The sequence below is a fragment of the Lepisosteus oculatus genome, chromosome 14, assembly GCF_040954835.1.
Source record: "Lepisosteus oculatus isolate fLepOcu1 chromosome 14, fLepOcu1.hap2, whole genome shotgun sequence".
Lineage (NCBI taxonomy): Eukaryota > Metazoa > Chordata > Actinopteri > Semionotiformes > Lepisosteidae > Lepisosteus > Lepisosteus oculatus.
In genome coordinates, this window is record NC_090709.1 from 57,321,971 (window position 1) to 57,345,059 (window position 23,089).

At 50.9% G+C, this 23,089-nt stretch overlaps 1 non-coding gene across 1 annotated transcript; it reads left to right on the forward strand.

Annotated features, from left to right (window-relative positions):
* The first annotated feature begins 5,418 nt into the window (after positions 1 to 5,418).
* trnap-agg (transfer RNA proline (anticodon AGG)) lies at positions 5,419 to 5,490 on the forward strand. Its single transcript has one exon. It is a non-coding gene; the product is annotated as a tRNA-Pro (tRNA).
* Positions 5,491 to 23,089: the final 17,599 nt, after the last annotated feature.

Sequence of the window (23,089 nt, forward strand, 5' to 3'; positions counted from 1 at the left end):
ATCTTATCGAGAGGGTTATCAGAATACAAAAGGTATATATTCAATCAGTTACGAAGTGTTACATATATCAAGAGGACATAGGTTCAGTATATCATTCATTTAGACCGTTTCGTAAATGAACTTGGTTATAACTTCTACATTAGATACTCAAAACAAGTACTTAACTCTTAGGAATTAAATTGATATCAACTGGTTGGGATAACAATTTAATTCTCGAGCAGTAATGCAGTGAAGTTGAATACTCATCCAATCTCTGGGGATTCAGATCTCCTGCGGACTCAAAGAAACAGTTGCAGGCTGTTGCTGTCTAATCCACGCTCTCTGGTTCGGTGCCAGGCTGTGCTGTGCGGCTTGCGACGGTGCGCTTCTGATGCTCACTGACCGGCTAGTTAGTGTTGGCTTTAACTAGCAAAGTTTGCGCACAGGAGAAAAGATGACTGTGGGTCCCAGCAAGTCAGGAAGAAGACCGGTTCGTTCCTGATGAAGCGCTAGTTCTGAATAGTGATTCAGCTGTCCACAGTTCCGACCTGTTCACGAGGCCTGCTACTGGTGCTAACCTCGGGTGGATCCTCTGGTTACTCTCTGGCAACATCCGCTCTAGACTCTTAGAACAAAGGAAAGTTCTGGCACTCGGACACACTGGCCGTTCCGTGGTTGTCCGGGCTGTGTCTCAGGATGGTCAGGAGGCGCACTGTGAGAATGTCCTGCCCTTGGGAGCCTTCTGCTCCTGGACCGTCCTGCCCTGGAATTCTCCTTTGAATTCCCTTTAGAAAAGTCCACAGAATTCTCCTGAATCTTACTACAGGCTCTCTGTGTTGCCTGTTTTTACCTGGAGGAACTTCAGCTCGTTGACTGGCTGAAAGTTCCATGGGCATCAGAGTCCCAAATGGGTTACTTGGCCCTACCAGTCCCTGATTGGTTGATCAAGGTGAGATATGAGTCATTTACTCCTGACACCTAGGAATGCAGTCCAGATGTCCATCTGGCACTCCCTAGACAGATAGGCGCCAATGGATGACCATTGATCATGATAGCCAGGCTTAGCTAAGTGCATCCCCCTTTGGGAGCTTAAATCAGCCTGCATGAATAGTTTCTCTGTGGCTGCACCACAGAGATGAACAGAGATGGGGCCTCATTTGGGAAGGCTCAGAACACTTAATTCTTTCTTATTAATAAGCCTCGCCGCTACAACACATATGCAGTTTGAACAAACATAAACAATAACCAAGTACCACAAACTACCAGGCATCTAGTATCATTAGCAGTTCAGGTGGGGAGCTGCGTCACCATGTGTAGGCTGCAAAGGAACAAGTAATAGGTCTATTCCATGCTTAAAAGAAAAGAAAGAAAACACAACATTTCAGCCGTGGAGCCCTCACACCTGAAGAAGGCTCCACGGCTGAAACGTTGTGTTTTCTTTCTTCTCTTTTCATATAGTGTCATTAGCCTTTTAACAGTTCCTGTCAAAATAAAATAGAAATGGATAAAATTCTAGAGAGAGTTTGAAATACCAATGTACAATTTAAAACATATCTCTTCCACTACAACCACAATTTTTTGGAGAGATCGTTGAACCTCACTGTTCTGACATGTCCGTTAGCCTCCGTCCTGCTTCAGCAATGAATGTGGCGGGGCACATTCTGAGGGAGATGAGGTCAATCAGGTGGCAGGAAAACCACGCTATGCTTTTTTTTGAGATCCTGAAAAGGACAGAAGGGCCATGTATATGTGTGCAGCTGGATATGTAATTGCAGGTGGCGTAGCAAATTCTGCTGAAGCCCCACTGCCTGGTGTGGACGGTAGCTGTGCATGTTGCAGCAAAATTGTGCATGTGAGATCAAGGGGGCATGTCATGTGTTTCAGCACATCACTCCATTCAGTAGCACATGATTCCCTGAGTTCTTTGGATGACATGTGGACCGATCTTTCACGATGAAGAATTCCTTAAGAAGAATAGATCTCGGCCCACCATCCCAATGCCTCCGTCTCAAAACAGCAACCTCCCACTGCCCTTAGTCTGCAAGGCAGTCCTTTCAAGTGCGATGACAACGCAGGGACCTTCGTTGCCTATTGTACGAGCTGAACTTTTGTGCTCATCAATTCAACGCTCTTTCCATCAACTCATCTTGTCTTTTGACGCTTCGTGTTTTGCGCTCCTTTGACTATCGGCATATCGGGTGACTGCAAACACTGAAGTTCTTGCTTACGGAGTGTGGAACATTGTTTTCAAGTGATCGCTGTTCTGTCATGTTGACGCCGAGTGAATCTTTCTTTGGCAACATGGGCAGGCTGACAGCAGTGCGAGCCAAAGTAATGGCAAATTTCTTGACTTATTTCTGAATGTGAATGTTCTTTAGAAAAGGGATGCGGCGTTGCTTCTCGCCCGTGTAAAGGTCACGCATTCCAGACGTGGTTATGAGCAAACAGTTGCCGCAAGTGTTTGAAAAGAGCAAGAGAGGAAGCAGCCCTGCCCCATGTGAGGATCAAACTCAGGCCCTTCAGATGACGAGACTGACGCACTACCAATTACGCCAACAAGCCCAGCTGCAGTACACACACCGGAAAGTTTGCCTCACATGGATTTCAGTCGCCCGTTCCCTAATCTTTAGACGCCCTCTGCTGAATGTTGCATTTGCCTTTTGATCTCACCGATACATTTTTGGTCTGTTTCTGTTGCAAGTCCGTCTTTCAGATCTCACCTAGCATAAGTCTCTGTGGCTGAAGTGGCCTCTCTGCTTCAGCATCGTGCCCTCACTCAGCCGTTAAAAATGTCACTCGGACTTCTGACAAGCTGACATGAAATGTCAAGAGAGAGTGGCGGAGACGCTTAAGCCAGAGAGAAGATGAAAAGGGGGCGTGGCTGCGAAACGCTTGACAGCTGCACGATGCTCTCCATGCAAGGCGTGACCACAGGCTAAAGGACACCTTTTGGCACATCAAGCTCTTAGCACACACCTGGAAGATGCGGGAATTGATCCTGCTACCTCCCACATGCAAAGCAAGCGCTGTACCATACAAACCAACCCCCCTCGCTAGGGCTTATGCCTCGGCGTCACCTAGTGCCGCTTGTTCCCCTCTTACCGGGCACAGTTCACTGCCCTTCGTCTACAAGGCAGTCGTGTAATTGCGGCTTTCTTGATTTATTGATGAAGGTCTGACTGGACGAGCGAATGACGCCTCTCCCCCATCCTCAAGCTCGCTGACAGATTGAAATGGAAAGTGCTGCTGTGGATCGTTGGTCTAGTGGTATAATTCTCGCTTAGGGTGCGAAAGGTCCAGGGTTCAACTCCCGGACAAGCCCTTGTGTGCTCTTTTCCTCCTCTTCCACAAGACTGGGAACTGATATCCACATCACTTCGCAGCGTCTGCTTATGGCAAATGATGGAATGTGACTAATGACTGAACGAGCCTGGTGAATTCTCATCACGTAGCACAATGAGAGCGTGCAGTCAGCTGTCCGAGGCGGCAACCTCATTGCTCGTTCAAAAGAACACGTACTGAAAACTCATCACCACTATGTCGTAGATGAGCACCGCGATCACTTGTTGTCATGCGTCCTTACTTGGGAAATGCAGAAGCAAAAACTGCCCTCTCTCAGCCACCGAAACGTGTGCGGCTCGCCTTGCGCTCTCTGCGCCTCACATATTTGTCGAGCTGTCTGCTCTTCTTTCTGTTGAAGTAATCAAGTTACGGGGCGTCCTGCAGCCTATGATGTTCTCACTGAGAGCTTTCAAGATTTGAAGGAAAACTACGAGCTTGATGGCTCAAGTCGAACGAATGTGATTGTTAAGCAATCGATGATCAAAAGCACGTCTTCTAACAATTCGTGAGAGTATTATCAGCACTGTTTTCACTCGGATATACTTTTCACTTGCTAAGCTGACAAATTGGACAAGAAAATGTCGGAGACGCACTCAGTGCAGACTGAGGTTGGGAAGGAGGTGTGGCCCTTCAACGCTTGACAACTGAAGGACATTCTCTCCGCAACGGAGGAGCACCTGTCAGAAGTCGCAGAAGCTAAACAAGAGCACCGGGCTTCCGGAAATCCAAACTCAGACCTGGAGGATGCGGGCATCGATCCCTCGACCTCTTGCATGCTAAGCGAGCGCTCTACCATTTGAGCTAATCCCCCTCGCTTCATGCTTCTCGGCATCATGTCTTACCGCCTCTGCCCCTCTTACTGGGCACCGCCCACTGCCCTTGGTCTGCAAGGCAGTCCTTTCAAATGCGATGACGACGCTGAGACCTTCGTTGCCTATTGTACGAGCTGAACTTTTGTGCTCATCAATTCAACGCTCTTTCCATCCACTCATCTTGTCTTTTGACGCTTCGTGTTTTGCGCTCCTTTGACTATCGGCATATCGGGTGACTGCAAACACTGAAGTTCTTGCTTACGGAGTGTGGAACATTGCTTTCAAGTGATCGCTGTTCTGTCATGTTGACGCCGAGTGAATCTTTCTTTGGCAACATGGGCAGGCTGACAGCAGTGCGAGCGAAAGTAATGGCAAATTTCTTGACTTATTTCTGAATGTGAATGTTCTTTAGAAAAGGGATGCGGCGTTGCTTCTCGCCCGTGTAAAGGTCACGCATTCCAGACGTGGTTATGAGCGAACAGTTGCCGCAAGTGTTTGAAAAGAGCAAGAGAGGAAGCAGCCCTGCCCCGTGTGAGGATCAAACTCAGGCCCTTCAGATGACAAGACTGACGCACTACCAATTACGCCAACAAGCCCAGCTGCAGTACACACACCGGAAAGTTTGCCTCACATGGATTTCAGTCGCCCGTTCCCTAATCTTTAGACGCCCTCTGCTGAATGTTGCATTTGCCTTTTGATCTCACCGATACATTTTTGGTCTGTTTCTGTTGCGAGTCCATCTTTCAGATCTCACCTAGCACAAGTCTCTGTGGCTGAAGTGGCCTCTCTGCTTCAGCATCGTGCCCTCACTCAGCCATTAAAAATGTCACTCGGACTTCTGACATGCTGACATGAAATGTCAAGAGAGAGGGGCGGAGTGACGCTTAAGCCAGAGAGAAGATGAAAAGGGGGCGTGGCTGCGAAACGCTTGACAGCTGCACGATGCTCTCCATGTAAGGCGGGACCACAGGCTAAAGGACACCTTTCGGCACATCAAGCTCTAAGCACACACCTGGAGGATGCGGGAATTGATCCTGCTACCTCCCACATGCAAAGCAAGCGCTGTACCATACAAGCCAACACCCCTCACTGGGACTTATGCCTCGGCGTCACCTAGTGCCGCTTGTTCCCCTCTTACCGGGCACAGTTCACTGCCCTTCGTCTGCAAGGCAGTCGTGTAATTGCAGCTTTCTTGACTTATTGATGAAGGTCTGACTGGACGAGCGAATGGCGCCTCTCCCCATCCTCAAGCTCGCTGACAGATTGAAATGGAAAGTGCTGCTGTGGCTCGTTGGTCTAGTGGTATGATTCTCGCTTAGGGTGCGAGAAGTCCCGGGTTCATCTCCCGGACGAGCCCTCGTGTGCTCTTTTCCTCCTCTTCCACAAGACTGGGAACTGATATCCACATCACTTCGCAGCGTCTGCTTATGGCAAACGATGGAATGTGACTAATGACTGAACGAGCCTGGTGAATTCTCATCACGTGGCACAATGAGAGCGTGCAGTCAGCTGTCCAAGGCGGCAACCTCATTGCTCGTTCAAAAGAACACGTACTGAAAACTCATCACCACTGTGTCGTAGATGAGCACCGCGATCGCTTGTTGTCATGCGTCCTTACTTGGGAAATGCAGAAGCAAAAACTGCCCTCTCTCACCCACCGAAACGTGTGCGGCTCGCCTTGCGCTCTCTGCGCCTCACATATTTGTCGAGCTGTCTGCTCTTCTTTCTGTTGAAGTAATCAAGTTACGGGGCGTCCTGCAGCCTATGATGTTCTCACTGAGAGCTTTCAAGATTTGAAGGAAAACTACGAGCTTGATAAAAGAATCAATTTAAATGTTTCTTGAAAAACGGATCCTTCTAAATATCGGAAGTCCAACGTCTCATGGAAACTGTCTGTGTAACGGTCTAACGTGATAACGTGATAACCACTACACTCTGGAAACGGTGGGAAATTGTGCCCAGTGGCCCAGTGCTGAGCTACGCCAATGCTATTCAGGGGCTATTCAGGGGCCAATGCTATTCGATGTGAATTGAATGCTATTCAACTCGCCAATGCTATTCAGGGGTGGAAAAGGGTGGAGCTGTGTGTGTCTTTTGTTCAAAGACACCCCCATCTCAGAGCCGGAAGTACAGGCCTTCCTCCCGCAGGTCCACAAAGATGTTATTTTTTAAGAAGATTCTGCGAAAGTCGGCCATCCGCCTCTCAGCCCTGCAGTAGGCCAGGCTGAGAGAGAAGCACCCTGGCAATGCACAGCCTGACAAGGTCTGGCTTCAGGCCATTGTACATCATGAGGTTCCTCCTCTCCCAGACAGCTGTCCTCGTTAGGCTGAGGAGGAGGTTCACTAAAATGGCGTTAACCCCCCTCTCAGACCCGCGGTACCCAAAGAGGAACAGCTCTTTCCAGGGCACCCCGTCAAGAACAGCTCCTCGAACAGAGCGAAACAGGCCATCCAGCAGATCCGTCAAGTACGCCCTGGCTCGAGCTGGGGGAAGATCTTACCCCAGAACACCTCTGAGACCGGCACTCTGAAGCGTTTCGCCACCATCAGCCTGTAGAACATGCTGGTGGTGAACCCCAGGAGGTCCACCCCACGGTCCCCCCACTTCACCCTCAGCTCCGGCCAGGCCGGGCCTGCTGCCCCGTCTTGTAGATGGAGCTTCTCCAGCCAACTGTCCGGGAGACCGAGTTTGAGCTGCTCGTAATCCTGACGGATCTTACTGACAGGCAGCTCGTCGTCGACCTCTCGCACAGCGTCGACAATAGCCTGGGTGGGCAGAAATCCGTCCTTTACTTCATAAAGAAGATCCTTGACCTTGGATATGCCAGCCTCGTAGAGCTGCCTGTTCCATCGAGACACCAGCAGGGGGTCGAGGAACAGAGGCTGTTCCAGAATCTGGGCCCGGGTCTCCGGCGTGTAGGAGACATGCTGGGACATGAACTACCCCCTCGCCAGCAGGACCTCCCTGTAAAAGGAGGGCAGATGTTTTATCAACCCCGGAGTCAGCCTCACCAGGAGTGTCTCCTGCCCCAAGCCCCCGCAAGTCTCGAGGTAGCTTCCCATACCAATCTTCCAAATGCTGACATTATCCAGGTCAAGGAACTTCTTCACTACTTTCAGCCTAAAGCTTTTCAGCTTCAGGCCTACATCACACAGCTTCAGCCCACCCCTGGAGATTTTCCCAATGAGGGTGTCATGAGTGACCCGCGGAGGCTTCCCCTCCCACACGAATCCCACCACCAGTTGCCTAATCTCATTCTCTACCCGTTCAGGAAGAGGCATCACAGACAGTGGGTACCACAAGAGGGACAGGCACAGTGTGTTAACGAGCAGGACCCTTCCCTTTAGGGTCAGGGACCTGTGTCTCCACCGATTTAATTTGCCCTCATCTTAATGAGCTTCTCCTTCCACAGGAGAAGCCCAGTGGCCTGCTCATCAGCGTTAATGTAGATGCCAAGGACCTTCAGGTGACCCGTCTCAACCCTGAAAGGGTAACCGAAGAGCGGGGCAAGGTCTGCCCTCCCCACCGGCATGACCTCAGACTTCTCCAAGTTTACCTTGGCGCCCGAGGCAGCGCAGTAGGCCTGCACCACCTCTAAAATGGCCGAGATCTCCGCCACCTCTGCCAACGTCAGTCTGGTGTCGTCAGCATATTGGTAGATCAACGAGGTGGCGGTGCCCCCAGGCAAGGTCACTGGAAAGAAGCTCGTGAGGGAACCATTCACCTTGACACAGCTCACGATCCCCTTGTACACGAGCCTCACCCAGGAGATGAAGGCCTCGCTGAAGCCAAAGCTCTTGACCTCAAACAGGAAGGAATGCTCCACCCTGTCGAAGGCCTTCTCCTGGTCCAGTTTCAGGACGTATCCACCCCTCGGCTGCTCCCGCATAAGGTCCACAACATCTCTGATGGAGCACACCGTGTCCGCGATGTCTCTCCACTTGACGCAGTAGGTCTGCGAAGGCGACAGGATCCTGGGCAGAACCTTCCCGAGCCTGAGGGAGAGAACACGAGTTAGTATCTTATAGTCTGTGTTCAACAGACTGATCGGGCGAAAGTTTTTCAAAAGGGAGGGATCCCCCTGCTTTTTGTAGACAAGAGAGGTCACCCCCCTTCTCATAGATGGGGTCAGAGCGCCGGTCCTGGCAATCTCCTGGAACACCTCCAGAAGGAGGGGCCCCAGGGACTGCTGAAAGTGTCTGTAGAGCTTGGAGGAGAGCCTGTCCCACCCAGGGCTCTTGTTAGGAGACGAGCCCCGAAGTGCTTCAAGCACTTCCTCCAAGCTCAGCGCACTGTCACAGAGCTCACAATCGCTCTGTGACAGGCGGGTACTCACCCAAGCCAGCATGGCCCGGGTCTGCTGCTCATCCACCCCTTCGGACCAGAACAAGGCACTATAAAAAGAAAACACCTCATTCCTAACGGCCTCGGGGGCAGAGAGCCGCACACCGTCCTCTCCCACCAGCTCCTCGATGAAGGAGCTGCGCTGCCTCTCCTGCTCCAGGCCGAAAAAAAGAACCTCGTGCTCTTCTCGCCCTCGGCCAGATACTGGGCTCTGCTGCGCACCCTGGCTCCTCTCCACTTCTCATCCTCCAGGGCTTGCAGCTCACCCCTCAGCTCCAGCAAGAGCTCGCAGCCCCCGCCGTGATCTGCCAGGAGCCCGAGCTCTGAGGTGATCCGAGCCCGAAGCTGTCTCTCCCGCCTGGCCTTCTCCCGCCCCTGGGACAGGCCATACGAGATACTGAACTCTTTGATGCCGTACTTGAGATTATCCCACCTGACCAGCTTTTCTGACCTATACAGGGGACACTGCAGCTGCTGCCGGATTAGGTCTTCTATGCCCTGACACAATGAAGCCTCCCCCAGGAGCGCGTTATTAAAGCACCAGAGGCCGGGGCCCCGGTCCTCCTGTGCCCCTGCTACAGAGAAGTGAAGCACAGCATGGTCGCTCAGGGTCGTGAACACATAGCACATCCGGCTCAGGCACGGGAAGAGACTCATGTGCCCCAGCAACAGGTAGATCCGGCTCTGTCTCAAGACACCTTCAACGACCTGCCGCCGAAAAAAGTCCCTCCGCGCACCATAGGCCTGACACCACGCATCCACGAACCCGTGAGCCTCCGCACTGCGCTACAGGAAGCTGCGAGCAGCGCTGCTCTTAAAGGTCATCCCAACCGCGACATCGAGCGCACTCAGTGCACAGTTAAAATCTCCGACGACCAGCCCTGGCTGCTTGAAGAAGGCGAGCCGCTCAGCTTCCCCATTGGGGGCGTAGATGTTGCTCAGCAGCACGGACTGTCCCAGAAACCCGAGACAGACCTGCAGGAGCCGGCCGTCCGTGTCGCGGTGCAGGAGCCTTACGCTCTCGTACACTCCCCTCCTCACCAGCACGGCCACCCCCCCTCCTGCACAGGCCGGAGGCGTTGCTGTAAAACAGCTCCCAGTCCCACTGTGCTCTCACCTTCCGGACACACTCCTCGTCCCAGAAGGTCTCCTGGAGGCAGACAACATCCGTCCGCCCCAGCGGAGCCAACACTGCCCTCAGCTTCGCTCTGTCCCTCAGCTTGTTGGCATTTAAAGAGGCGAAAGATGCCATCACGTATATGGCCGGGAAAGAGTGAAGTTAATTCTCCGGCCCGCACAACAGTTTCCCCGCCCTTTCTGCCACATTCTCATTGCCAACACTTGCTGCTTCCTCCCCACCTCCTGTCTCCGCCACCGCAGAGACATCAGGGATGGGTCTGCGGACAACTCTTGAATTGGGCTTGAGGTTGGGCTGAGGGGTGGGGTGCCACTGGATCCTGGCCTTCGAGGGCCCAGGCGGTTGTACCCCGGCTCGCCCACTTCCCTCCCCCTCCTCCCTGTCCTCCCTCTCCACCCCATCCATCTCCACCACCTCCCCTTCCCCCTCCATCTCCATGCTCTGTAATTCCCCCTCCTCTGTCCCTGCCCCATCCATCTCAAGACACCCATCCTCCATTCCTTCTTCCACCACTTCCCCTACCTCTCCTCCCACGACCATATCCAACTCCCCTTCCTCAGTCTCTGCCAACGGTGCCTGCCAGAGCATTGAAGAGGCTCCCTCACCTGGCAGGGTGTCTTGTGGCCACTGCAGGGCAACCGGGCGCTTCCCCTCAGGCTCCTCTGGGTCCTCGGGCATCTCTTCGTTTGGGCCTATGTCCACCTTGCCAGGGTCTTGTCGCCGTTGCCGCTGCTGCTTGGTCACACGCCTCGCAGCAGCGCCTTTGCTGACCCCAGCAGGCATCTCATCCCCTGGCCCAGAAGAGGGCCCTGCTGGCTCACCGGTAAGCTGGGGAACCGCTGACGGTGATGGTGGAGGTGGTGGTGGTGGTGCCGTCGCCTCCTCCCTCTGCCTCTCTCCCTGCACAGGCTGGGGTGTCATAAGCCCACTGGTACGCTGAGGGGCCGCCTCTGGTGGTGGTGGTGCCCGTAGGATCTCAGCTGCACCACGCTGCACCACCGCCTGTTGTGGAGCAACCTCCCTCCGCTTCTCTTGCGGCACAGAGTGGGACGCAACAGGTTTGTTAGGGCAACGGGGCACCCCCGCTGGTGGAGATGCTGGCTGGTCCCCGGCTCCTTTCTGCTGCGCTGTACCCAGGATTGGAGGGGCCTCCCTCTGCCTCTCCCCCATCACCGGCTGGGGCGTTGCTGGCTCACTGGGGTCCTGGGGCGCCGCTGCTGGCAACTCTCCATGCTCAGCTGCAGCGGCCACTTGTAGTCCATCTTCAACCCCCTCAGCGTTGCGGGCAGCTGCTCCTGTGGCGGCTTGATCTTCCGGCTCCGGCTCGCAGTTGCAGCTCATGAGCGCATGGAGGCAGTCCGGGCACTTCCTGGCACGGTGCAGTTCCTGGCACGGTGGCCGGGCTGTCTGCACTCATAGCAGAGGAACTCGGAGCAGTCCTTGGCGATGTGCCCCGAGTCCAGGCAGACATGACACACCCTTTGTTGCTGGTCGTGGAGGACCCTGAAGTACTGCCCCCCCTCTGCCGTGGCGAAGCGGATGCTGTATGGCAACGAGGCTACATGCTCGGGAAAGCGAATCCGAACAAACCTCGTGCCATCAGCAATGGTGGTCCCGGGGTAGTGGCGCATCCTGATGTCCGAAATCACTCTCACCCCCCAGCTACTCAGCTTCTCCTTGATAGTCTCGTCTGAGATATATGCCGGGAAATGGAGGAAGGACACCACTACCTCCTTCCGCTCCAGCCAGCGTCAGTAGGAGGGTGTGCCCTGCACATCCAGCCCCACAGCCACCGCGTCTGCATGTTCCTTTGAGTCCAGAGTCAGTTCAAACTCTTTTGGCGTCCGGGGGTGGCAGGCAAAAAGAGAGCCCTCCCCACAGACGCCGTGCACCGCTGCGATAATAGCACCCGCAGACGGTTTCCACGCCGCTCACATCCACCACAACAGTATGCGCCCTTGCAAAAACCCGCCAGGGGGGTCGGTCCAAATTCCTCATCCTTCTCTTACCTACACCACTCTCCTCCTCCACTACAATAACATTCTCTGCCTCCATGTTTTTTCCTTCCATTAAAACACAAACAGGACTCAGAAAGCAACAAAAAAGCAACAAAAAAAAGTCTCTCCCCTCCCCAAACAGAGCTAGGCTGAAGGGGAGGGCTAGGCTGAAAATTCACAAAAAACAAAGTCTTACTTGAGACAAACAAATCCTCTATTCCTCTCCTTCTTCTCCTTCTTATAGAAAGGACAGCTCCGTCACCTCTTTTACGACGCTGCTTTTTTTCCCTTGTGTTTTTCTCTTCTTCCCACGTTCTCTCTCTTCACTGCCTTCGTCCCCGCTCTATTTCACTTCAGCCTTTCACTCTTGCTTCCTTCCAATGAGGGCGGAGCTGCGGGAGAAAGGGCGCTATAGAGGATCGCTGTGGAGAGCTGCTGCTGTGCTTTGACATCTGAGCTCTGTGGAAAACGATCTCAATACAATTCTGAAAAACACGACTCCCCGAACGCTAGCCGAAAATGTCTCCACAGCCGGAGCGCTGTGTCTCTTTTCAGCTGGCGATGAACCTTTCCTCGATCCTTTGCGGACTTGTAAAACTGTTCATGATCAGAATAAAAAACGCTCACGCTAATACACAAGCACCCGTGTCTCACCAAAGCTGACAAATAAACAGACGGAAAAGCTACACTGCACGTGTGAACAGGGGAATGAGCGAGCGAGCAGGGATAGGGCGCCTCCTGCGCTTAAGAGCTTACAGCACCTGGTATTCCCAGGCCGTCTCCCATCCAAGTACTAACCAGGCTTGTTCCTGCTTAGCTTCTGAGATGAGACAAGATCAGGCATGCTCAAGGGGGTGTGGCCACAAGTGAGAGCAAGCCTCACAGGCTCCCTTCTTATAGAGAGGACAGCTCCGTCACCTCTTTTACGAAGGTCCTTTTTTTCCCTTGCGTTTTTCTCTTCTTCCCACGTTCTCTCTCTTCACTGCCTTCGTCCCCACTCTATTTCACTTCAGTCTTTCACTTGTAGCGGCAATGCTTGTTAATAAGACAGAATTAAGTGTTGCTGTGCTTTTCCAAATGAGGCCCCATCTCTCTGTTCATCTCTGTGGTGCAGCCACAGAGAAACTATTCATGCAGGCTGATTTAAAGATGTTTTCTTTTGTTAAGGGACAGCTCCCAAATGGGGATGCACTTAGGTAAGCCTGGCTATCATGATCAATGGTCATCCATTGGCGCCTATCTGTCTAGGGTGTGCCAGATGGACATCTGGACTGCATTCCTAAGTGTCAGTAGTAAGTGACTCATATCTCACCTTGATCAACCAATCAGGGACTGGTAGGGCTGAGTAACCCACGTGGGACTCTGATGTTCATGGAACTTTCAGCCAATGAACGAGCTGAAGTTCCTCCAGGTAAAAACAGGCAACACAATGACTGGAGATGTGCAATAGATAAGAAATCATAAAGAGGTAGATGGTGATGGTGTAGGTGTGGTCCGAGGGGGATGGCTAAATGTGTTCGCCAGTCTCACTGCTTGTGGATAGAAGCTATTGAAGAATCTTGTGGTAAGTGTCCGTATGCTCTTATATCTCTTGCCTGAGGGCAGTGGGGTGAAGAGCTCATGCCCGGGGTGGTGACTGTCCTCTGTGATGGCCAGAGATTGTTCCTTGGAGATTACCATCTGCTGATAAGATATGATCACAATATTGACCATATACAATTTCTTGCATAAGGAATTCATATTTTGCATACACCGATCTCCCCGGAGTCCCAAGTGATTCTGGTTTTGGAAAGCTAAAGGACAATGAGCTTCACGATACCAGGGGGACAGTGGGTGGTCAAGTCTCCCCTAAACAATGTCTCTTGTAAGATTATGATGTCAGTGCATTTAATAATGTTGTTGAACTCTCTTTAGCCAAAATACAGAGGAGCCCAGACCCAGAATGTTACACATACTGACAGAGAGTGATCTCATTATGTGTGTTTGGATTTTAACAACTATTATTATTGTTTGCTAGAACCAAAACAATCTATGTTAAACATTTTCATCTTCAGCCAAAAATACAAACCTGTGTACGTAGTGTGGTACAGGTTCTTGTCCAATCCTGCTCTTGGTACAGGTTGGAGGGTTGCACCGATTCTGAGTCTTGTTAGCTGGTATGGATGGGTTTGGGGGTGTTGATACCAGAGTGGTCCAGGAGGGGGGTGCAGGTGTCTCGGGGGCATTCTTGTTTTTCTATGAGTTCAGGTTGATTCTGTTGGTTCTGTCACGAATCTCCCTCAAGCAGGCAAGCGCTCCCGCATTCCCTCAAGCTCTCCCCGTACCAAACGTGCAAGTGTCAATCAGTCCTCTACTTAAACCCTCATCTGTCCCCCGGTCATTGCTCACGATTGAGATTCTCTCCCGGAGCTTACCTACTAACTACGCCTTTGCCTTACTACGACTTCTCCCCTGGACCTCGACCCCGCTTTTCCGACTTCGCTTTAGCCACTCGATTTTGTACCTTCGCCTGTTTTACGCTTTCTCGGATCCTGACCCCAGACTGTCTCTTCGTTTACGTCTCTGCCTTCTGAATCTACACCGACGCAACTTCTACGACTTCCCGGACTTCGACCCCTGCCAGTCCCTCGACTACGCCTTCGCCTGTCGATTCTGTGCCTATGCCTGTACTACGGCTTCCCGGACTCGGACCCCTGCCTGTTTACTCCGACTACGCCTGCGTCTCGCTCCAACCTTACCAAGGGCACCGCATTGGATCCCTATCCTCAGCAGTCAGCCCCTGCGTGACAGGTTCTGAGTGTCTTGGTTACATCCGTTTGTGTGTATAGATGAAAAAGCTATTGAAGAGCACCCCCACACCCCCCACCCATCTCGGTGGAAGTTGCCATGTTCAAAAAATACTAAAAAGATAATTAAAGTTGCACACAACAAAGCATGACTGTGAAAGGTCAGGAGGCCTGCCTAGTTAACACAACACTTGATTACAGTAAAAAAAAATCATTAAGAAATAAAGAAATGTTCCACAACTCGAAACAAGGTTGTATGAAGTTAGGGGAGCTGTCTGGTGTATAAAACACCTGGTTGCAGGACTGTGGCTGTTGTATTTGAAATGCTATTGAGCCATGAAGACGACCCACCTATCCCAGTGTATTGCCTGTAGTATCTTCAAAAAATCATAAACAAATAAAGAAAGGTTCCACAACATTGTGCAGCATTCCACAGCATTGTGGGTGCTGTGGTTTAAATGCTAATGGTTTGTGAACAGAATACCCCTATCCCAGTGCATTGTGCCATATTAAATAAAAGCACGAGAAAAAGAGATTCAGAAAGCAAAGCAAAAAATACCGCAAAAAATCGGTTTGAACATCATGGGAGCTGTTTTTAATAAGTTGCTGAGTAAAGAATATTTTAATCTTCCTGCTGTCAGTAGTATTGTCAATATAGTTGACCCTTACCTGGGTGAAAACAGGGCGTAAAGGAAGGGTTTCAGAAATCAAACAAAGCTTTATTCCCGTGCTTACAGTCTGGGTAATTGGAGACAGGGCTGTTCTGCTTCCTATGGTCATATACAGGTTTTTCGCACAAAGCCGTATTGAACAGTATTTCTCGCATTGTGAACGGCTGTACACAGCGGTCCCCCGGACTCCCAGTTAGTGCATAATTAAGCATCAATGACAAACTGGAGGTTTTAAAAAAAATAATTAGCTCACTGATAGTTTGATGTAAAGGCTGTGGAAATATCAACAAGTCGTGGTCTTTAAAATGCATTTGGTTTGAAGGCGTTCTGTGCTTCCATTGTGAAGATATGGACAAAAGAATATTCGTGCTTGGTCAAAAAAATGTCATAAAAACGAAAAAGTAAAGGCTGAGAAAGCATTCACAATGTATTTTATACACAAAGGAAGTATTCTCGCAACTCTATGAGGTTTCGCGTAAACGCTACAAGTGTGCCAAAATTGTTTTCGAACTTCAAGCTAACTTTACCCCAGTGGAGAGAGCGATGTCTTCCTCGTTAATATAGTGGCAAGTATCCCCGCCTGTCACGCGGGAGACCGGGCTTCGATTCCCCGATGGGGAGTAGCTTTTCAGAGTGCGAGACCACGGAGGAACTGTGCAGAGACTTCTAATACCTGGAGGCAAGGAACTACTGGTTCAGTAACTGACGACAACGGGAGACATTGGCATTGGAACAGAGGTACTGTACAGAGACTTTTAACACCTGAAGGTGACGAACAAGGAAACTGGCACAGCTAGCCGATTCAAACTGAGGGGAATGTAATACAGCCTGCAGAGGATTTCTATCACTACCTGAACGGAGACTGGGGAAATAGGACTGGGCGATACTCCTCTCCTTCAAGTGGGCCATCAGAGACTACAGGAACTAAGCAGAAACATTTGTGTGGCCCTCTTCAGTATTTTACAGGGAAGACTGCTGCCCCTCTGTATTCAATATGACCCTGGGAAGGACCTTTTGCTGCTGCGAATGCTGTTTTTCGATGAAGTGATAATGAATGTGAATGTTGTTAGTAAATAAAAGGGCACTTATACAATACAAATGCTTGTCGCTGGTCTGTGTGTGCGTTGGTGATTCTGGGAGATAAACAGAACCTGTGGTCATGTAGAGGGGCCCTAGCACCCCGTTTGTATTGTTAGGTGGTGTAGTCGGACACGAGGCAGAAACATTCCTCGCCCATAGGGTTCACCTTACTGTGACATAAACATTAAAATAAGCCCCTATAGGACAAGCGGAAGTGAGATACAACATCAAAAGAATACATCAATTAAATAAAGTAAGGGGATCTCTTTAATTCAAGACTCCAGCCCAGCCTGCACTCAGGGAGCAATCCTAGGGGTGTCATCTTCACACCTGTCTTTCCTGGGGAAGGATGAAGGACCGGTCCCCCTCAGACAGGAGCTGGGTGCCCTGGGTGTGCGGTTCTGCAGGCTGGATGGCTGTTAGGAAACGTAGAGAGACACTACAGCCGCCGAGCTCCGAGCAGCAGGACTGGGAAGTCTGGACAAGAGAACCACGCCCCCTCTCTTCACGGAGATCAAGACCACCAAGATCTCAGGGAGACCATGTCCGAGGTTTAAATACAGAGCGGGCTTCGAGGCCCAGATCTCCCAGGGGACCGAATCTTCTCGGCTTGGGAGCGAGGAAGAGCAGCTCTCGGTCTCTCCGCTGGAGAGACCTGCAAACCGACACTCAAAGCTTCCGAATTAAGAACGCCTTTCTAAAACAAAGCACAAAGAAGCCCGTTTTGTCTTTAATTCTTTTTATTGGAAAAAAAATGATATGCAGCAAACTTTTACCTTAACAAGCGTTCAAAGCAGCTTCTTTCTTGGCTTCTTTGGCAAGAATCTGCTTCAACAACATGGGTGGGCAGCTTGTTCCCCACCCCCACTACCCTCTGTGTACAGAAGAGCCTCCTGTCCTGACTGGAGGATCTCACCCAGCTGTGTCTGGAAAGAAGCCAGAGTATCGGCTTCAACAACACACCTGGGCAGCTTGTTCCACAACCCCACTACCCTGGCTCACTGCGGGTTTATCTAGTAAAGGGTCATACTCACTGTGTGTGTCCCATCTCTCTGTGGGTGTGTCCGATGCCGGGGGGGAGAGCTCCCATTTTGGGTGTGTCAGACGTGGGCCCTTCCCCTTGTGGGTGTGTCTAATTTGGCGGGTCTGCCTAATCCCACTCCCGCAGTGAGCATGTCTAATATACTGTTACTCCCACTGTGTCTAATACAGTGTGGCTTCTTTTCAGAAAGTTGGATGGGATCCAACCCCTCCTACCCCAGCATCACAGAAGGTTTCCTGACTAGGACTCACTATAGCTCACTATATCTCATCTGCAGTCGCAGTAAAGCCCGATTGATCTAGCATTCAGAATCCCAACCAACCTGACAAACAAACTGCTCTCCCCCTGTGCTCTGGCAGGCAGTACTGTACCTGTAAAGCACTGACCACTGGGCTAAACGACAGCTACTACCCCACAGCAGTGTGAATTATTAACAGCTACAGTCACTGAATGCAACTCACCTCTGCACTCTGCACACACCCTGGACAGGACAGCAGTCCATCACAGGACACACACACTCACACACCCTGGAGAGGACACCAGTCCTTCACAGGACACACACAGACACAGAAACACACACCCTGGACAGGACAACAGTCCATCAGAGGACGGACACACACACACACACACACACACACACACACACTGTACTGACACAGCTGAACACAGGGTGCTAGGGTTCAGTGTTCAGTCATCTCCATCCTGCCTGTGACCTATTTCTCTAAATCACACCTGACAGCAGGTCCAGTCGTAGGCAGCGGGCCCTGTCACAGGCAGGGGGTTCTGTTTCAGGCAGCGGGCCCTGTCTCAGGCAGCATGTCCAGTCGCAGGCAGAGGGTCCTCTTTCAAGCGGCGTGTCCAGTTGCAGGCAGTGAGCCCTGTCAAAGGCAGGGGGTTCTGTCTCAGGCAACGGGTCCTGTCAGGAGCAGTGGGTCCTGTCTGAGGCAGCATGTCGTGTCTCAGGCAGTGGGTCCTGTCTGAGGCAGCAGGTCGTGTCTCAGGCAGCGGGTCCTGTCTCAGGCAGCGGGTCCTGTCTCAGGCAGTGGGTCTCAGACTCACCTCCTCCCTCTTCCGCTGGATAGAAAACTTGTCCGTCTGCCTGCTCCCTCCAGTGCAGGGTGTGGTTCCCCAGGAGACCCCGCTGGGCCAGCAGGTCCTCCATCTGCAGACACAGATGGACTGAGCGCTGAGCGCCAGGCCGTGTGCTTACAGCTGTGCTCAGTGACTCAACAATCAGGCCTGCTGCACTGTTGGACAGCTCACACAGCACCGGCGTGCACCTCAGACACATCGCTAACACCCCTGGATTCAAACAACACAGGTTCAAGCTCTGAAACATCCTGTCGGAGACCAGATCTTCTCCGTCTCTCCTGCTGAGCCCCTGGATGAGACCTGGATCTGAATCCCTGAGGATCAAGGACAGGAAGTTTATAACCCACCTCTCAACATCTGGAACAGTCTGTCATCGGAGTCTGAAACGCTCCCTTCCTGGGGGAACCCCAGTCTCCTTGGTGTAATTCCAAATCTGCTGTCTGCTCTTCAGCCTCAGGATGGTCCTCTTCCCTTTCCTCCTCTGTGGGTCTGGGGCAACAGGCATCAGTGAGGTCAGGTGAGGGGTGTGAGTGTGTGAAAAGGTCAGGTGAGGTGTGTGAGTGTGGTGAGGTCAGGTGAGGTGTTTAAGTGTGTGTTAAGATCAGGTGAGGTGTGTGAGTGTGTGAATAGGTCAGGTGAGGTGTGTGAGTGTGTGATGAGGTAAGGTGAGGTTCTGTTGCAGACCCAGCACTCTGGAGTTTGACATCGAGCGCAGATCTCTCCTTGCTCAGATGTCAGGCGAGAGGCCTGGTCTGAGAGCAGACAGACTCTGGGTTCTGCTGTCTCCACCTGCTGGTCAAACACGTGCAGAACAGGGAGCCGCCCTTAGTACATCCTTCAGCAGCCATATCACTCTGCAACTCACAACTGGCAACCCACTGAAGCTAAGCAGGTGTGAACCTGGTCAGTACCTGGATAAGAGACCTCCTGGGAAAAGCTAAGGTTGCTGCTGGAAGAGGTGTTAGTTGGGCCAGCAGGGGGCGCTCACCCTGCGGTCCATGTGGGTCCTAATGCCCCAGTATAGTGACGGGGACACTATACTGTAAACAGGCGCCGTCCTTCGGATGAGACGTAAAACCGAGGTTCTGACTGTTTGTGGTCATTAAAAATCCAGGGTGCTTCTCGAAAAATTTCCCATTGGCCCTTATCAATCATGAGATAATGAGTCTTAAAATCCCTAATAACCCCCATCTATGAATTGACTTCATTACTCTGCTCTCCTCCCTACTGATAGCTGATGTGTGGTGAGCGTTCTGGCGCACTATGGCTGCAGTCGCATAATCCAGGTGTATGCTGCACATTGGTGGTGGTGGAGGGGAGTCCCTATGTCCTGCAAAGTGCTTTGAGTGGAGTGTCCAGAAAAGCGCTATATAAGTGTAAGCAATTATTATTATTATCATCTCTGGAGCAGAGGAAGCTCAGATGCTCCTCACAGCTGCGGTTGGTCCAGCAGCCCCCTGTCTCTGTTCAGGCTTCACAGGGGCTGGAAGCAGGCCAACCAGGGGCTCCCCCTGCACCCCAATTCTGATTGATCAGGGGAGCCTCGTTCGCCCAGAACCAGGACCCCAAGACTTGGTTCTGTCGCAGGCCCAGCCAGACCAGGGTGGACTCAACAGACTGTCCATCTGCCTCTCAGGCTGCCCTGCAGGTCCACCTGTGCACGTCTCTGTCCACCTGCTGACCCAGGCTGCCCTCCTGCCCAGTTCCTGAAGCTGGACACCTCCTGGTCTGACCACTTCCAGGGCTCATTGTACAGGCTGATCCACATCCTGTGACCCCGCACTGACCTCCAAACCTCCTCATTCTCACTTTGGCTCCTCACACTGACCAGCTCTGTGTGCTTCTGTCTGCAGAGACTCTGGGCTTCAGTACAGGTCTGGTTAAGTTCAATTAGGGTGACGTTACTGCACTCTGAGCAGACAAGATAATGTATCAGTGAGTCAGTGAGTCAAAATGTCAGTGAGATACTCGAGTGATGGACTGTCCTCTTACCTCTGTTGAGTGACAGTGGTGAAGTGTGACTCTGATTTAGAGCAGAGAGATTTCAGTGAGATACTGGTGTGATGGACTGTCCTCTTACCTGTCTTGTTGAGACACATGAAGTACTTTCTTTCCTCACAGTCTCTTTCTTCCCATCCTCCCTCAGAGTCCATCAGCACACAGACGCGCCCCTGGGTTTGAGCGCAGGGACTCCCTGTGGCACTCTGTGTGTTCTTATACACACCAATCAAAGCTGCTCCTACATCACCAGTGTTTGTGAGGCTGAGAAGTTGTCTCTGCTGCTCCTCAGTGAACACAGTGACCAGGTCTGTGTGATTTTACCGGCAGTATTTCTGAGCTTCAACCCATGACAGTTTATAGTGTGTAGCTGTAAAAAAAATACATATACTGTAGAAATAATATTTCTGTACATTCTGAAATTGTCGTTTACTTGATATTCTGTCTCTAAATTCATTATTTGCTCTTGATTGAGTTCTGTATTGCAGCTGTGAGAACAAGGTCAGATGAGGGAGAATAGCTCTCTGCTGCTGTTCTCTCAAGCTGGATTCTCCTGAGACAAACTTAGCCCACTGACCTACTGCCTGGGGCTCTGGGACAGTCTGTTAGGGTTGGACTCAGCAGTGTAGCAGAAGAAGGGGCTGGGATATCTTCCAGTTGCATCGTTCCATTCACCTCTTTTTTATTATTATGTACACCATCTTTTAAAAACATCTCTGTGCACTGGGCTCCTCCTGCACCTGGCTCCCCAGGACTCCAGTTGCGAAACCCAGAGCACCCCCCGTAAGACCACTCCCAGCCATCCTGGAGCAGAGCAATCCAGACAGCGTGTCCCTGCGCCATCGTCTTGATCTGCTCAGACTCTCCCACACTGTCCACCCTGAGCAGGTCGGTGCAGCTCTGTCTGCAGTGTCTCTGGGCTGCAGCAAAAGTCTTGTTTTCCTCAATTACTCTGTACTGCTGTGTCCCACCTGTGAAGACAAGTCAGGAATGATGGTGTGTACAGCTGTGAGACTACAAATCCTACAATACTTTGCACCCCCCATTTCCTGTTTCTTGTTCATTCCTATGTATAGTTAAATAGGTAAAGTTTTATTCAAACATTTTAGCTGTGATGCCTTCTTCGGGGTCTGATAGTTAAAAAGCTCTCATTCCAATCCCTTTGTTATCATCAGTTCCCCTTTCACCTCGGTGAGCTGGACATGTTCATGTTATTTTGTTATTATTGGCAAAAAATATTTTTCAATTTTTTTCCATTTCTCTAGATCTGATAATCGGGTAAACCAAGATGTGACATAAATACATTTTTTTTTTGTTTAGATAAATGTTTTTTTAAGCAATACAAATATTGAACCTAATATGTTTGCTCTTCAATGAACACAGTAACCAGGTCTGTGATTGTGCCAGCAGTATTTTGTTTTTGTTTTTGAATTTTGTTTTTATTTAAAACTATTTTCATTGCATGGACAGTTATGGACATTGTCAATGTGACAATTACACAATATGCAATAACATTAATACAATAACCTTCTCAGTGTGATTTAGAGAGGTCTCTGTGGTTTATGCTCTCGGATACTGTATGATATTTGTGATTACTGAATGCTCTGTCATTCTGAGAGATATTAGTGTTAAGTTACAGCTTACTGTAATAATGAAAATACGTTTAAAATTCTAAGAAAAGGGGTCTTTATAGGTCTTTTCCTGTGATATGATCCCAGGGAAAAAATGTGTTGAAGTTTGTGTATTTTAAACCTGATTTGTAAATGCACACGTAATTTAGGACTACATTTCCCCTGATGCAATGCAATACAATGACTGCAACATGTGATGAGACTACAAATACCAAAATGCACTGCAATTGAGCTCTTCCTGTTCCCTGCTTATTCCTGTGTTCTACAGTTTAACTCAGATATCACTCTGAGATTCAGTCCTGTGTACAGGGTTGTCTCACCTTGACTCTCACATATGAAGTAGTTCTCCTCACTACAGTCTCTCTCCTCCCAGAATTCCGCTGCGTTGAGAGCAGCACAGGGGAGCTGACTCCTCCAGTGAGCGAAGGTCACGACCTCTCTGCCAGTCCACCGCCAGCTCTCTCTGCAGTCTCAGTACAGGCCCATCCCGGCTGTGCCACTGGGCAGGTTAGTAGTATTGCGGACTGTGTCCATTTCTGCTGTGCTGTTGATGGAGGCCAGGTCAGTGTAGTTGTCTCTGCAGTGTCTATGAGCGTCAGCCCAGTTCAGGGGTGAGTCCACAAAGTAGAACTTCCTGATGAGGCTGGATCCAGAAGGATAGAGCACTGGTAACACAGAACCATGGGTTGTGTAAGTTTCTCAAATTAATCTGTATTGCAGTTAAAAGGGTCTATAAGCTATAGAGTCAGTTTGTTTAAATACATTGTGAGACACAGTAACACCACATTGCTGCTGTACTCCACCCGAAACTCACTCGTCACACCGGCGATAAGAGAGGTGACCCTCCTGTCTGTAACGGACAAGTCTGTGTGTGACTCTGACAGCATGGCTGTACTGTACCTGAGCCCTGTAGACACTAACAATGCAGCTGGATCTGCTGAGTGAGACAGACTGAACACTGTCCATCTTACAATAATGACCTGGGGGAACCAGGTCCTCCTGTGCTGTGTTTTTACACAGGCGGTTCGTCTCTTCCTGACCTCTCATACAAACCAAGCCATCCTGAGCCGGGGTGGGTCACTGGGAGGGTTTCTAGCTCAGATCCCTGTGGAAGACGCGCCCAGTGCTGTCCTCGCTGCTAGATGAGAAGCAGCAGCTCTGTAGTTGGTCCTAATG